The 9,301-nt window shown below is 34.7% G+C and overlaps 1 long non-coding RNA gene across 1 annotated transcript; it reads right to left on the reverse strand.

Moving 5' to 3' along the window:
- Positions 1-5,489: 5,489 nt before the first annotated feature.
- On the reverse strand, positions 5,490-6,568 carry LOC135776088 (uncharacterized). The gene is made up of 3 exons (XR_010544035.2): positions 6,502-6,568; positions 6,153-6,214; positions 5,490-5,993 (listed from the first exon to the last, which is right to left on the reverse strand). It is a non-coding gene; the product is annotated as an uncharacterized lncRNA (long non-coding RNA).
- Between the last annotated feature and the right edge of the window lie 2,733 nt (positions 6,569-9,301).

Genomic DNA, 9,301 nt, shown 5'->3' on the forward strand with positions numbered 1-9,301 from the left:
AATTATCATGTTAAAATTGCCACGTTGTGATTTTTTTTTCACTTTAACCCGTACCTTAGAATTGTTGATATTAAGCTGATGTTGTGATTCAACATCTAACTAGTAACGCTACACTCTTGCTAGGTAAACGTTGTTACTATTAACCTTACTAGCCAACGAAGGCTGGCGAAAATATGGCAGACTTTCCAGTAATGTAATGGAGAAAAGCGATTTGACACTAAAAACAGTATTTAGGATGATGATTGTAAAAGAACAGGATGAGTTAGTCTGTCTGTGTATTTTTTGCTTGTTCATGACATTCCCATCAGGATTTTTCTATACCTTGTCCATTTCCACTACTTTCGTATTAGAGATCAGATTAAGTTCAGCTGGAAACTAACAGTGGTGACACTGGTGAGGGTAATGCAGGGAGAGCTAGCACTGAGCTCCAGGTAGGTGTTATATGAAGGGTGAGGTGATTTTAGATTGTTGATCATGAAAGGAAAGTTTGAACATGATTAGAAGTGAACACGTTAATTATATCATTTTAGTAGAATAAAGTATGTTGGTGAATGTTTTGCAGTGTATGACATATTTCTGTTCAAATCATTAACGGATCTGTCAGGTTTCCGATATGTGTCCCCCCCAATGTTAAACTCATTCCTACGCCCCTGTTTCACACACAAGCCATAATTCAATGTCATGGGTTTTCTGATATCAGAGGTTTTTAGTTAAAAAAAAGTATTCAATTAATTAATTTATTGTGCTCTTTAGTCTCTTTTAATAAGGGAAAACTTTAGCCACAAAATAATATATTGCCGCTGGTGCTACTACCCGATTTACTTTTTACCCGAGTCCGAAGTGCATAAATCTATAAAGACCCAAGACAAATACGGAAAAACACGAGTCCGAACCGACCCAGTGGCAATATTTTTTAATATAAACAACAGCACAAACATGTGTAACGTCTGCAGTCCCGCACCACCAGTCAGACATAAAAAAAACCCGGTAGCCTTGCATCCAATTTGGCCCGCTGCTTAATTTATTTTCATTTGCTATCTGACGACGACACCAAGGTAACCACTAAAATCTGCATTCAAAATTGATTGACAGGTCTGGCTCAATGAAAATGAACCTACCGCCAGCAACACAATGTCGCAAGCCCTCTTGGCAAATAGAGGAGGGGTTGGAAAAGGACTTGATGCACACACGCGAGATAGTCTGGGTCTTTTTTGGGACCGTTTGGCATACATTCATTTTAAATTACCAGAGACCTGATGCTAGTATTACACTCGACCCATCACCCGCTCATGACGAACCTCTGGTTTTCGGATCTAAGTTGACCTCTACTGTAAACTAGTGCTCAATCCAACATGTCAGCTTGGCATATATCACATTACTTATACATTTTCTGCATGCCTTCGAACATTAAACTGGCACAGAGAAATAAAGCAGCAGAGGCCCTGTTTTCAGATTGTTTATGGTGAAATAGAATGGTTTTGACTGAAATTTCGACATTTGCGGCTGTCCTGAGAATTTTCGCGTGTTTGTGTTTCAGCTCAGACCTCTACAATGGGTGTATAGGGGCACTGGAACAATCCTTCCTAAAATGCATTAAACTTTCGTTTACAAAGACGTGAAACTCACCAAGTGCGTGTTCCCTGATATGCTCACACAAAAATCGCTGCAAAAGATGCTTTCCAACAGCTGTTTTAGCATTCGTTGTTAACTTGTGGACCTATTTTCCCAAACGCCTCACACCCGTACATTCTTCCGCTTAGAGCTTGAATAATAAACACTCCAGCCCAGGTGGTGGCGCTAATCCGCCTTTGCCAATTGCAAGAATAGAAACAAAGTTCCCGGCGCGGAGTAATACCGTACCTCACAGGACATCTAATACAAGTCAATGGAGTTGGTAAAAACTACGATAAAACCTGTTGGAATGCGTCTTTTGGAGCGATTTTTGTGTGAGCATATCAGTAAACACCCCTGACCACTCGGTGAGTTTCACGGCTTTGTAAACGAAAGTTTAATGCATTTTAGGAAGGATTGTTCCAGTGCACCTATACATCCATTGTAGAGGTCTGAGCTGAAACACAAACACGCGAAAATTCTCAGGGCAGCCGAAAATGTCGAAATTTCAGTCAAAACCATTCTATTTCACCATAAACAATCTGAAAACAGGGCTTTAAGTCTAAAATACCGAACTTGTCCTTTAAAATATTTAATTATGGTTGAATCTACTTTTCAAGTTCCCTAAACTCTTTACCTTTGGTGTAGTTGTAAAAACTCAAAAAAAGATTTAATGTTAACTTAAATCTATGATAGATGTTGAATGAACTCAAAAATAATAGTTAGCTAAACTTTTTGGCACATTTTGAGTACCAGGTTCTTTCTATTTTAAGTTAGTTTTACTGTTTGGTTTTACAGTGTGTCTCTGGGGCAGAAAGGGAAAGAAACAGATGAGTGACTAGTGAGAAAAGTTGAGAAAAAGACGAGTGAGACAGAGAAGTTGAAATACAGAAAATGGGAAGTTTAAGCTTTTTCTCCTTTTAATTTATTTTTCTGAAGTTAAGCACTTTATTTGAACATGTACAATTTTCACATTTTATTTATTTTTAGCCCTACTTTTGTTAATGAGAGCACATTATCAGGGGTCTCTAACCTTGCTCCTGGTAAACTACCATCCTGCAGATTTTAGCTCCAACCCCAATCACACACAGCTGAAGCAGCTAATCAAGGTGATCAGGGTTGTTTGATAATTACAGACAGGTGTTTTGGAGCTGGGTTGGAACTGAAGTCTGCAGGATGGTTGCCCACCATGCAGGAGGAGGGTTTGAGACACCTGCATTAGTGGTTCTCAATTCCAGTCTCCCCCCCCCCCCCCCAGAATGTTTTAGATGTCTCCTTATATGAAACACCTAATTTCACTCATCAGGCTCTTTAATTAACACACTAACAAGCTGATGAACTGAATCAGGTGTTTTTATGCAGACATCTTAAAGTTCTGGGGGGGTGGCGGCGAGGACTGGAATTCAAAACCATTCATATATGTTTAGTTCTATTGTACATGACAATAAATATTGTCAAAAGGTTTTTGAGTTGCAGTGAATTCATTTGATTTGAGAGTCAGGTATTGATGCAAATGTTGATTACAACTACTAAGCTACTTAAATATATATTACACTAAATAGTTAGACATTATTATCTTGCGGATCTTTGCGTCAAGAAATTGTGTCTAACTCTTTACATTTTTGTTGAATAGCCCTGCTTTAAGGCTTTAATTAACACTGTATGTCATCTTATCTCTACTGATTCAAATTAAACAGTGTTGTCCTGTAATCATATGAATTAAACGATATTAGCCCTACTGTCAGTGAGCATGGTGAATCTTGCTGTACAGCATATGGTCTCAGTTTGCCAATCTCTGGTTTCAGATAGTTTCATTGAAGTGATCTGAATGACCTTCCCTATGAGCACAAACTGACACAGGACAGATTACTGAAGCAGAAACTGACCTCAGGCAACCAGATGCTCAGATCTTTCATGGTGTACACTTTGTGTGGGTGAGTGTGCTTAAAGGTGTTGCTATAGCTTTTGGCCATGGGACATTTGAAATATACTGTGCTGTTTAAAACTTCCTTAAACACTCGTTCTAGATTTATTAATATGTCACAGCTTGCAAGTTGCATTATATCTTTCTAAATATACACTATAACTGTGTGGATCATACTTTTTACCTTTGAAATGATTTGACTAATTTACAACTCTTACTGATGTATTGGCTACCTATAGTTATAATATATTTATATGCAGATTTTGGTAACACTTTACCTGAAGGGGTGTTCATACAGTAAGACTGACATGAAACCTTCATAATCATGGCATGACACGTGTCATGAACATAATGGGGATTTTTTATGCACGTTTATGACAACTGAGTGTCATTCCTTCAATTATGTCATTTTTAATGCAAAGATGACATTGTTTGAGATGTCTTTGTAATGACATCTTGACAAGACAACATAACTAACCACTCTTTACCAGTGATACAAATTAAATTTGTCATATAAATGTCATTAAGTGTTAATACTCTGTCAAATAGTTTTATAACAATGTCATGAATATTCTTCAGTTCATAATGTTTTTGTTGTTGTTTTTTTTTCAGGTGTTTAAGAAATAAAACCAATCATCCAATAATAATAATTAAAATTGATAAAATTATATTTTATTGCATTTGGAGACTGATTCACATAAAATTAAATTAAAACAGTACAATAATGGATTAAGCCATGCAGCGTTGGGTCCATATCACAGCAAAAACAGTTAATAACATTAAATTAATTAAATGTTTTGTTCATTTTTTCTTCTATGTCAGAAAATTTCAGAACTCTCTGTGTGAGGAAGAACAAGTTCTGTTAGTTGTCAGTTTTTTATGTATTGTGCACTCACATAAAGTTAAGTATAATCTTTTGACGTGTCTGTTGCATTTTTTTTTTAAGGTATTTACATTTATATTACATACTGTAGCATTAGCACATGTTGACATTTTAATTACAAGTTCATTTTGTACCATTGTATGGAAGGTATTTTTGGTCTTTTTTAAATTAATTAATTAAATTATAAAAAATTAAATCGCAGAATATGTCCCAAATTTGAAAATTAAATGCTAAAATAAAAATTAAAACCTTAAATTAAATTTTTTCATTTTCAACGTGATGAAGCATAATTCTGGCCAAATTGAAAAATAAAATAAAATTGATAATTTGACATTTCATTTTCCATATTATCTTGAGGCAAGACAGCCAATATTAAAATAAAAAGGCAAACTTGAAAAGGAATCTGTAAAAACATTTTTTAAAAGGCTTTTTATTCATGCCCAAGCAATAATATATTATTGCTTGGGCATGAATAAAAAGCCTATAGGGATAAAATTAAAATGTAAAGTTTAGTTTTAATTTTATGTTCTGTTTTATTTTTGGTTTTCATTATTGTTTCCATTTTCGTGTTCATTTTTATTTTCAACTTGTATGCAAATGTAATGTTAATCAGTGGGTAGGGCTTACTTGCTTAAAAAAAAGGGGGATTGGCTGAAGCAGTGTTGCCAACTCAGCGACTGTGTTGCCAACTTAGCGACCTTATTGCTACATCTACACTGTTAACGATTTCCCTGTATTTTTACAGTACGGTACTGGCAGCACGGTTGCCAGTAAGTTACTGTATTTTGGTTTTACAGTACTGTACTGTAATACCATTTTACAGTACACAAACTAGTACTGTATAGTTACAAAGCAGTACTGTACTGTAATTTTACAATATTTTATTACAGTAGTCTATTTTTACAGTAATTTACTGTAATGTCTATATTGACCCATAAATACTATTTATTACTTATTACAGTTAATACAATAATATTATATAAAATAGCTAGAGATGTAGGTTTAAATCTATAGTTATTAATATGGTAAAAATGCTAAATTAAAACATAATGAATTAAAAGGCAATCCAAGCAATGTATGTATCAAAATTTTATTTAAAAAAACATTTAATTGAAACAAACATATTTAAAACAAGATTTTAAACAATAATAAACATATAATCAAGTAACATAAAATAAAATCAACAAGTATAAACAAGTTTGGAGACCCCTGCTGTAACATATTTAACTCTGGCAAATAGAACACAGGTCCATAGTTTGATTTTTTCAGTTTAAAGTCCATCATCGACTAAAAGGTAACATTTCACTGTGGTAAAAAGAACACTGGCCCATAGTTTTAAATATTCTACTTGAATTTCATTTAACACTAAAAATAAATGCATTAAACTGTGGCAGACAGACCACAGTGGCCTTTACTTTGAAGTCGTCCATTCGAACTCAATCAGGGACTGCATGAAGCTGTTCACAGGGGTTAATGGCCACAGCTTTTCTCTGCACCAAGTTCCTTGTCTTTTTGCTTGCTCCTTGTCTGGATGTGCACTTTTTCCCATCTTTGGAATTAATTCTATCCAGAAACCTGTTAGAAATATCATAAACATTAAGTCAACAAATATAAGATAGAAAAAGATTCTTAAAAAATTAAACTCAGCCTTGAATTTACTCCTATTCTGAAACCTTTTGCTCTTATTCTACTGTTCCACACCTAATTACATAAAAATACAGAAGATTCACTTACCGCTGAACAAACTCTTTCCTCAATGGACAGCATCCACCTGGATCATGTCATGATTGAATGTCCTGAACAGAAAGTACAATTGTTACTGATTTGGACACAACTTTTTATTCTGAAAACAAAATCTTTTGTCAATAAAGTCCAGGGACACCTCTGCTAAATAAATACAATTATTAAATTAAATTTCTTATAACCAAAGTCTGAATATTTCTGTTTGTATATTTCTACATGGCAAACTAAGACAATTGTGTACATGTTGTGTATGGTCGTGTTACAGTGTTGTGTGTGGGAATTGTGAATGAGTGTATACATGGGTATTTAAAGAAACTGTAGTGGTAAAGTGCAAACTTACCGAACATAATGTGCTTGGTGTGTGTCTGGTATCACCCGTTGTGCCTCCACATCTGCCTTAACGCCTGGAAAAGTGCAATGACACTCAGGTAAACTACAAATAAAAAGTCAGCCACATTCCTGTGTAATTTTGCATGTGACGTGAAAGCATTTAATATTGCAGTCGAAAAAATACATGACTTGTAACTGTACATCATGTACTTGCCTGGTGCCTTTAAAGATGATCCATCTTACCCAATCCAGCTTACAAGCAATGGTAAGACTGTAAAAAATACAAATGTTACAAAATCTGTTAGCCATAGAAATAAATAGACATTGTGAAGGAAATGGCAAAAGAAAATTTAGTAACACTTTACTATAAGAGTTTATTCCTTAACATTTGGTAATGCCTTAGCTAATATGAACTAACAATGAACAATATATTTTACAACATTAATAATATTTGATAATGTTCATTGTGCAGAGACAAAGTGATTGATTTAAAAATGTATTAAGTGTTTAAATCTAATATCATGCTATGCTAACAAATAAAACATTACTGTAAGTGTTAAGTCAGTTGTAAAACAAATATATATATATATATATATATATATATATATATATATATATATATATTAGTTGTTATATTATATATTATATATAAATATCTAAATAAGTCTTTTTTTATTATTATTCTATAACATCTTGTCTACAGAAAATCTCTGAAAATGTCTAGTTTAGTGCAGAAAATAGCGATTTATAGTGATAAGGTAAAAAGACTGTCCCTTTAATGTTTTACCCGGACCGGCTGCGGTGTAACACTATTTCACGCAAAGTTTTTTAACAAGTTAGTAGCTAGCTGCTCACTTTAAAGATAAACATGATCGCCTAAATCTGAGCAATCCTGGTGATGCCAGTTTCCTACACGATGTTATAATGGACTATTTTACATCCAGAGATGAAGGATCAGATGACAGAGACGAGAAGACAAAGGTACGTAAATGCGGAGCCCATTCTCTTTTCGTGCATTGATATGATGTGTTTTGGAAACTTATATATACTGCATGTAATGCATCTGAAGTGGTGGAAACAATATGCCATAAAAATGTATTGGACAACTTACTGGGAGTGTAAAACGCTTAAGAGAAGATATTCTCTGCTTTTGCTGATATACCGTAATAAAATAACAACAACAATAAGCGCGGCAATCCCTTTCGTTCATCTGATATTAAGATGAGCCCAGGTCTGAATGATATTTGGTCGAAGGTAAAGCTGCGTTGAGTTCGATGCATGTATCCAGTTAAATATGAGGTTTCTTGTTTTCACTTCTGTGGAGGAGGACTGCGGTACTACAGTATGATGTGTACGGCGTGTCAAGTCCTGTCTGTTTACAACCACGAGTCAGCCTTACCAAACAGTCGAACTTAATACTTTTCTCTGACGCTAACTGAACGGATGAAACGCCGAGATAAACGACCGTTATGCTGGGACCGCAAGACCACGCTGGCGGGTTGTCTTTGTCCATTTCGTTAAAAATAGTTTCATTGTCACCACACTTTCAACACAATATAAACTCACCAAAACCCTCATAATTTAGTTAAAACAACCCTATATTCATTAATAAAGGTGTAAAGCGAGTAAAAGCAGCGGTAGACATCTGTGTGTAAGCTTACTTTCTGAGGGAGATTGAAACTTTGTTGGCGACCGTTTTTTTCTGTCATTGCACGTTTAAAACAATATTGTGACAAACTATTGACAACATTCTTAAACTAAAAATTAAGTTTTCATGAAACAGAAATATTTCAAACTTACCGAACTGCCAGAAATCAATCGTCCTCCTTCAGCTGCAGCCAGGAGTTGTGCTCTCTCTCCCTCTGTGTGATTTGACTCTGGCGCACTTTCTCTGATTATTGCAAGTACACCTGGCACATTACAGCAATGGCTACAGCAAGGTTACATCAAGACCAAAACATACTGTAAAATTTTCCCGCTCAAACAAATTTACCCAGAATGCATTATGAACTGCAGTACTGTACTGTAATGTACACATACAGTATAGTACTGTGGATTTTTACAGTAATGTACTGCTAAATCTACAGCGACATCTAACAGTGTAGCGACTTTTAGACCCATTTAGTCAAACTTATGATGTAGTGGTTTATGTCAAGTTGTCATAACAAAGACAATTCAAACAATGTCATATTTTTATAAAAAATTACATAAATGTTGTTTAACATAAACAGATGTTTATGTTGGTTATTTTGGAAATGTTATTTACTTTGTTCTGCAAAGTTTTCTCACTGGTGAATGAGACATGAGATGTGACCATCTGATCTGTGCATGTTTATGTGTTTTGAAAGAGGCGTGACTTTGGATGGCGATTTGACTGGAGGGTGGGATCATGATTTATTGCTATGTGGCTACCGTTAGCATTTTTCAAAATGTGAAACCCTACCTTTAACGAATAGGTATTTGAATTAGCCTATCCTACAGCATAGCTGTATATTTAAACAGGTTATGTTGTCATTTTGCTATTGTGGTTTTCTAGCTGCTGGTGTTTAATCGCTAGCTTATGGTACTTGTGGCAGTTAAAATAACTACGTTAAATGATCAAATTGAACCAAAATGTTAATAAAATGTTGGGTTTGGACCGTTTTTGCGCTGGAAACCATTTACTCTATTTGCCAACACTGTCCCCCACCATTACATAAAAATTCTTTGCACTATGCAAAGCAAACACGAAGTACGAACATTTCATAATTTCAAGGTTTTATATTGCATTAACTAAATTCACCATGGACATTTGAAATGGATTAAAAAGA

The sequence above is a fragment of the Paramisgurnus dabryanus genome, chromosome 21 (genome assembly GCF_030506205.2).
Source record: "Paramisgurnus dabryanus chromosome 21, PD_genome_1.1, whole genome shotgun sequence".
Taxonomy (NCBI): domain Eukaryota; kingdom Metazoa; phylum Chordata; class Actinopteri; order Cypriniformes; family Cobitidae; genus Paramisgurnus; species Paramisgurnus dabryanus.